The sequence below is a fragment of the Vulpes vulpes genome, chromosome 3 (assembly GCF_048418805.1).
Source record: "Vulpes vulpes isolate BD-2025 chromosome 3, VulVul3, whole genome shotgun sequence".
Lineage (NCBI taxonomy): Eukaryota > Metazoa > Chordata > Mammalia > Carnivora > Canidae > Vulpes > Vulpes vulpes.
The window spans coordinates 32,926,815-32,934,300 of NC_132782.1; the positions used below are offsets into that span (position 1 = coordinate 32,926,815).

The following is a 7,486-nucleotide window of genomic DNA, read 5'->3' on the forward strand; positions in this document are numbered from 1 at the left end:
CTCAACAACACAGAAAATGCAGGTGTCACAGCATGTGCTAAAACTGGAAGATTTACACAGGCAAGTGCACGGAGCACTTGCAAATTCACAAAGCTTTCCATGTTTTCCCAAGATTCCCTTGTGAAATTTTGTCTGATCCCGGCTCCCGCAACAACTGGTGCACCCCGTAGTAACATGGGTCTCGCTAGGTTTAATTATTAGTGTACATATTTGTCTTCTCCACGAGGCTATGAATTTCCTAAAGACAGAGGCGCTATTTAGGAAGTTGAACTTGAAAACAATATACAAGGGATGTTCTGGATTCTCCATCTCTAGACTCTTTAAAAATAATTGTTTGGATATAGACACATGTAGAGGCAAGAGGCTAGATCAGATGACTCTTTGAGGACTTCCAGACCTAAAAGTCTGTTTTAAAAGGAAATCCTTTAAAAATAAAACCAGAAAGCATCTATTTGGTTATCCAGAATAAAAAAGTAATTTCATTTTCTCTCTACGACCAAATTGGCTCTTTTGCCGAAAGCACGTCTAGATCTGGAGTCTCAACACAGCTATGATGTAATCATGAAAGATTTAAAAGTCTTCGAATCTCATTGCATTGCTGTGAAACTGCTGCCTAACCCCTACCTATTGCTACAGGCTGAAGCTGCTGCTACGGGAGCGTCCTCTGTTCTACTCGGCATCACTAGTAGCTCTTCCCGGGGTAGAGAGCGTGGAGACTGCTTCGCTGTCATGTCGCCAGGTACACTGAGTCATACGAGGAGGGTGTCCAATGGCACATTTAGGGGATATTTCCTTAAAGAGATCGGCGCCTGAGAATGGGTCAATATGACCAGGCTTAGGTCCTAGAACCCTGATCTAATTTCCTATTTCCCTCTTGTTTTCCCATCATGGCCTCTTCCTACAAGTACTGACAACCCCATTCTGTGTTCCTTCTTGCTCTCTCGCATAAATGTGATATTCAGTAAAGAGAGAGAATAAAAGACATTGAATGTGTGAACTAGTGTGCAGATCCTGATTCCATCAATCAAATGTAAAAAAAAATGAATTAATTAATGAGTTACTTGGAGAATTTGGAGTATTACAATGAATTATGTTTAGTATTTCTAGATGTTCTAATGACATTTTTAAAGAATACATACTTGAAGATTTATTATCGAAATGATATGATACCTGGAATTTGCTTCAAAGTAATTCATAGTGTTAGGAATGAAGTTAGTTGGGATGTAAATAAGATAATATTGGTCATGACATAATTCTTTAAGCTGGCTGGGATAATAGACACATATTGTGAAATATATATGTATGTGAAATATATATATATATATATACATATACACATATATATGATTGGCATAGAGTTCCTAAACCCCTTATAATTTCCTGGGTGATAGGAGTGTCTTTGGTGGGTTTCTGAATAGCTTCCAGATGGGGGCTTATCACCAAAAAGACCAAACAATGAATATAAGCTTGGAACTTTCAGCTCCCACCATCCTATCCTCCAGGAAAGGCAGGAGAACTAGAAATTGAGTTAATAACTGATGGCACCTAAATGATGTAGCCTCCATAAAAATCCCAAAGCGTGGGGTTTGGAAAGCTTCTGGGTTGCTGAACACATGAAGGCCCTGGAAAGTAATGCATCCGGGGCCTGGAAGCTCTTCCCTGTGGCTGGTCAACTATACCCTGCCCTGTCCTTTTATAATATATATAAGTGGTTCCTTGAATTTTTGAGACATTCTTGGAAATTATTAAACCCAATGAGGGGGTCATGGAAACCATGATTTGAAGCGGGTGAGTCAGAGGTGTAGGTGACAACATGGGACTTGTGGTCGGTGTCTGAAGGGGGCCAGTGCTGTGGGGCTGAGCCCTTCACCTGCAGGATCTGATGCTAACTGCAGGTAAATGGTGTCAGAGTGGAGTTAAATTGCCAGGAATCCAGCTGGTGGTGTAGAATCGCTCAGTCTGGGGGAAAGAAACCGCTTACTTGGTGACCAGAAATGAGGTGCTCTAAATTTTGAAAGAAAAGGAAAAAAAAAAACGAAGTTTTTTCTATACACACATTCACTCTACTTATATGTTTGAAATAACCTACATTGAAAAACCAAACATCTCTATCCTTATGTAACATATCTTCCAAATTATCTGTATCTTCTATGAACATGTTATGGTTGTGTGCCCTTTTTTAGGGGATTTTTACTAAAAATTTCTATACTAGTTGAAATTCCTGTCTGAGTAGAATGAAAGAGCCCATTCCCCTTTCTTAATCCTATTGCTTTGGGAAACAAAGATGTGTTTTGCTATTTGTTGTTTTGTACAAAGTCCGTCGTACCTTCAGGTTTGTCCCTTCGTGACTACAGACTTCACAATTTGATGTCTTCCCTTTTTCGTAAGTGTTAGTATTTTGAACTTAAAAGTCACTCAGTCATTATTATCACTTAATCTGTTGCTAAAACTCTATAGTCCCGAGTCATAGAATTCCTTGCATGGGATAGGAGTTTGTTGGTAGCAAACGGTAATGAAGGGGAATATAATTCAATCCAGATTTGCAGGGAGCACCTTCGTCAAGCAAATCCTATGGTGGCAAATTCAATACCAAAATAAAGAACTACAGTCCCTGCCTTGAAAGGTCACAAAAGATCATGAATCGTATGGACAAAGGTGGTAAATACCGAGGAAGGGGGACAGAATTATGCTCAAAAATGGGGGTAAGGACGAGGGAGAGGAAAAGAGGGAGAGGGTCTCTAAAGGATGAATCTGAGAAGTCATCATTTGCAGCGGTCAATGGGCCTCAAGTCTCATTGCTCTTGGCCTTGAAGTCAGAACGGGGACCCCGGGGGCTCAGAGGTGGGTGTCTGCCCTCCGCTCAGGGCGTGACCCTGGGGTCCCGGGATCGAGTCCCGCATCGGGGTCCCTGCATGGAGCCTGCTTCTCCCTCTGCCTGTGTCTCTGCCTCTCTCTGTGTGTCTCTCATGAGTAAATACATAAAATGTTAAAAAATAAAGAAGAAGAAGAAGTCGGGAGAGGACGTCCACACTGAGACAGGCCTGCAGGCCAGAGAGGTGGACAGTGGTTCCAGAGGGATGACTCTTCCCACGGCCTGTTCCCGACCCCGAAGCGTTGCTCTACCTCATGTCTACTTCATTTAAAATACAAAAGAGCAAGAATAATATATCTCTTCTTTTGTGACTTGTTGCAGTAATATTTTTAGTTTCAAGGTAATATAATACTCTTAGCTTAATGACGGCCTTTTTTTTTTTTTTTTTGCTTCCAAATGCCACAAATACTTGAATGGAGGGTGACATTTGGTCTTTTGACAAAATTCAATCACTCAGAAAAAGACACTCTGTACCATTAAATGTTGCCTTTTGAGGACCTCGTTAGGGCCCGGGTAGAAATCCTATGTTCCTATGAAGAATGAATCATCAGATAAACCCCACTTTTAATTTCTGGAATAACATTTTTTACAATTTAAATATATGTTGTGTGGTTTTATTTCTATTTCTCCGTGGTATTCAGAGGTCCCTCAGAATGTACTGTAACTCCCTTAATCGCTAGTATATTCTAAGCGGCCCTTCTGGGAATTCTTAACAGAAACAGCACGGAGTGGGTGCTAAGAACACTGCGGCTTGCTTTATAATTTACAGTGTAGGTGTAAATCCTTTCTCCGAAGAATTGCACAAAATTGCCATCTAATTCACTTCGGGAACATTTGAACGAGGTGCACTTCTATTTTAAAATAACGTTTTGTATTTTGTGCAAGTCACACCCGCGTGAGCTGCTCGCCGGGACCGGCAGGTGTGTGATGCTCGAGCCACGGACTCTGCTGCGGGTCCCATCTGGGTGGCCGGGCCCGCGGGTCCACGCCCCAGGCTTCCTCGCCAACAGCAGGTGCACCTGCCAAATGCTGGGGAGGCGGGGGAGCAGGGCCGCCGCGGGCCTCGGAGGGCAGCCAGGAGGTCGCACGTTGGCTCGGGGCGTCTGGAAGTCGTGAGGGGCAACGAGGGGAAGACAGCGTTTGGAGGACACAGGAAAGTGGCAGCGGGTGACAGGCTGGGGACAGGCCCCCGCGGGGCGGGGGCACCTGCAGCAGGGAGGGGGATGGGCTGGGGCCGGGGCTGGAGGGACGCTGAGAGCACTTGGTCGGTCACGGTGCTTCCTGTGCTGGAACAACAGTGCAAAGGGCCACATCCTCGATGTCCGGGGAGGAGCTGTGACTCTCAGCACAGGGCAGCATGATCCAGAAGGTCGGCACCCAAAACCAAGAAAAAACCCAAAACTACACTTACGCAACATAAGCGTAAAGCAAGGGTCCTCATGCATAAAAGGTAGAAAGTCACTGGATTTGCTATTTATCCGTTCCGAACACTGCTGTGTCCCTACCGACGGCCAAGCACTGCACTAAATATCACCTCTAGTCCCTCCCTCGGGGACCCGATATTCTATGAAGCAGGGGACATAGTACAGACCCGCAGAGAACTTCGGTGCCCGCAGGCGGTGACAGCCACGAAGGACAGGAAAGAAGGTGATGAGCGGGACCATGGGTGTGGGGCCCGGGCGTTGCGAGGGACCAGGAAGGGCCCCGAGGGTGGGCCCAGGACGCAGTCACAGCGAGGAGCGGCTCTCCGGGCCCTCAGACCGGGGGCTCAGGGCCCAGCCACCTACAAGGACGCAAGCGCAGGTCTGAAACCTCACAGCAGAGTCGGGGGACGAAGTGACATCAGAAGTGCAGACCGTGGCCGCAAGTGGTATGTCCCCAGCCCAGGCCACGGCGAGCCCAGGCGTGGACCAGGCCCCGAGGGCTCTAGCAGGCAAGCACACCATCTGCCTGATGTTGCACAGGGGGCACGCGGCTTCGGGCATCGGCGGGGTGGGGGCGGGCTGCAGGGGCACCCCTGGCTCCGCAGGCCCACACGGAAGCCAGGGCGTGGTAAGAGGGGTGGACAGTCGCTCCTGGACAGGGGGTAAAAGCAGGGGAAAATCAGCGGGTGGACGAAGGGAGGAAGACATGCCGTCGGGGCTGTTACCTGTTCTTTCTCAGTCTTATTGTTTCTCTTCGGGTGGCCCACCCTGGGCCACACACACAGGCTCGAGGCAGGGACCCGGCCTGGGGAAAAACTGATGCTGCAGGACAGAGAGGCAGTAATTGCAGAAGCCCAGACCTCGAGGACCGAGGAAGGATGACCCTAATTTCCTCAGTGATGCACTGTTCGTTGACTGTAAGTCTTAGCTAAGCCATTGAACAAAGTGATTCTAATTTAATTGTTATTTAATTGTTCTGGGCTGGGTCCTGGGCATCAATTTATTTATTTTTTTTTAAGCTCCCCGGTTACGTCTCATGTGCAGCCAGAGCTCAGAAGCAGTAATCTGAACAATAGCGTTTTGTATTAATCATTTCTTTTTTTGCTTTTCTGTATAGTTTTATGACATGTGTATGCGTCCCCAGCAATGCCCTGGGTAGTCGTGCATGAACTTTATGTAAAAAACTTGGATGTTTTCCGGCTGTCTTGCTTTCTTTGGTCCTGCGTGGTGGGAATGGGATCTGCACACAAGCTCGCCCGTGCTCATAGCTGCTGTGTAGTCTCCCCCCTGCCCTGTGTGGTGGGTACGGGGGACACTTTCAAAATTTTGCAGTTTTTGGCTGTTGCAGCAGAGACTGGCATGAGCGCCACCGCCACCGCCACCGAGCCGGCCAGTGGAGGCCGGGGCAGGAAGGCCTGCAGGACACGGGCCGCCTCCGACCTGGGCTGCGTCCCCACGGCCCCTGGGGAAGAGTGGAAGACACTTCATCTCCGGATTCTACTTCTGACCACCCGCCACCGTTCATGCTCGGTCCTCAGCACCTTCATGTGTAAAGACGTCCCTGGATAATTCAAGGCACATTTCAGTCTCAAAACCCCGATACGGGGGGGAAGACCTTGTGGCAGGTCCAAGTCCAATTGAGGTGAAATAGTACAAAGTGGTCACCACGGTCGGTCGTGGCTCGTGAGCAGGGCCGCGGGGCAATGGCTGTCCCCGCCGCCTGGTGCCTCCCGCCTGCTGCCGGCCACTCGCTCCGAGGCACAGGGGCACCGCTCGCGCCAGGTCAGAGCTGCCCAACAGCCACGCACTACCTGGTGGTGCCTACAGGTCCTGCTGACAGGTGAGGCCACACTCTGGGGCTTGGGGGCTGGGGCTGAGGTAGAGTCGAAGGGGTCGGGATTTGGGGGGCCCAGGAGATGCCGAGACAGCGGGCCCAACATTCGGGAGGGGAAGCACACACCCCGGTGGCTCCACTGCAGATGGGCGGCCGCGTCACTGCCCCACGGGCCCTGGATGTGCGAGACCCAGATGCAGGGGTGCGGCTGGGGCGGGGTTCGCTGGGGGAGGGAAGCCAAAGGGGCCTGGTGAGTGGGCCTTGTTCCCCGTGCTAGTAGGTGCTGGGCTGCGGCCGAGCGTGGGGCCGGGAAGTGCTTCAGCAGGAGGCCACGCGGGTTCCCAGCTCCTCGTCCAGGAACACCCACACCCCCTGTCTTTAGCCGCCAGCCTGTGGGCCAGAATTTAGCACAAGAGAACAAGAGCCCTTGTCGGGATCATGCCCTGCGACTAGGGAACCAGAAGCCTTGGGGTCAGCAGCCCTGACTTCCACCCACGGAGGGAGAGGGGAGCTGGGCTGACACCCAACACAGTATTCAGGGACCCACTCGCCAAGTACGGTCTCTTGAGACGGTGTGACGAGCTCAAGCCCCCTGGAAGTCAAGGGAAAACTCTGTCTTCAGACTCCCAGCACTCAAGGGAGCCCCGCACAGCGCGGGCCTTATCTGGACATTCCCCTGGGTCTCTTGGACCAGCTAACCCAGAAGGCGGCATTTCTTGAAAAGGGCCCCATGCAGAGGCCAGGGGGGAAGCTGCCAGCGAGACGTCGTGCCCTTCCCACCTTGGGGCCGCAATGTCCTAACCACCCCTTTGAGCAAAAAGTCACTGTGACGGATGATTCCACCTACTGGACCCACAGGCAAAGGGAGGCAGCCTCTATCTGGGGGATCCCCTGAGGCTACCTCCCTGACATTGCCACCAGATAATCATTTTGAAAAGCAGCTGTTAGTTCGCTTCTGGGCCCTTGGGGACAGCTGACATCGGAACGTGTGACAAATGAGGGCCTTAGGACTCCCCCCGGAGATTCACCTTCTGGGGCGGCTGAGCTCAGACTCAGTATCTCACAGTGGGAAGGGCCCAAAGGCTTCCTAGGCACACGGAAAAGGGCCAGCTAGCTCGGTGGGGAAGAAGGTTGGTATTTTTGTGTGTGTTTTTTTGTTTTGTTTTTGTTTTTTTTGTAAAAATGTGTGCCTAGTTCACTGCTGTTCGGTCAGGCTAAAATGTGACGGTGCCTGGCTCCCGTGACCATCCACCTTCAGCGCCGGCTCTGCAGAACCACAAACGGAAGCGGTCCTGCCACTCCGCGGGCAGGACTCAAGGCCACGCTCAGGGCTCTAGACACGATTCTCCTGGATGA

The 7,486-nt window shown here is 50.4% G+C and overlaps 1 long non-coding RNA gene across 1 annotated transcript; it reads left to right on the forward strand.

The window, feature by feature from the left end:
* The first annotated feature begins 5,001 nt into the window (after positions 1 to 5,001).
* Positions 5,002 to 7,266, forward strand: LOC140598202 (uncharacterized). The gene is made up of 3 exons (XR_012000359.1): positions 5,002 to 5,213; positions 5,645 to 6,136; positions 6,408 to 7,266. It is a non-coding gene; the product is annotated as an uncharacterized lncRNA (long non-coding RNA).
* The last annotated feature ends 220 nt before the right edge of the window (positions 7,267 to 7,486 follow it).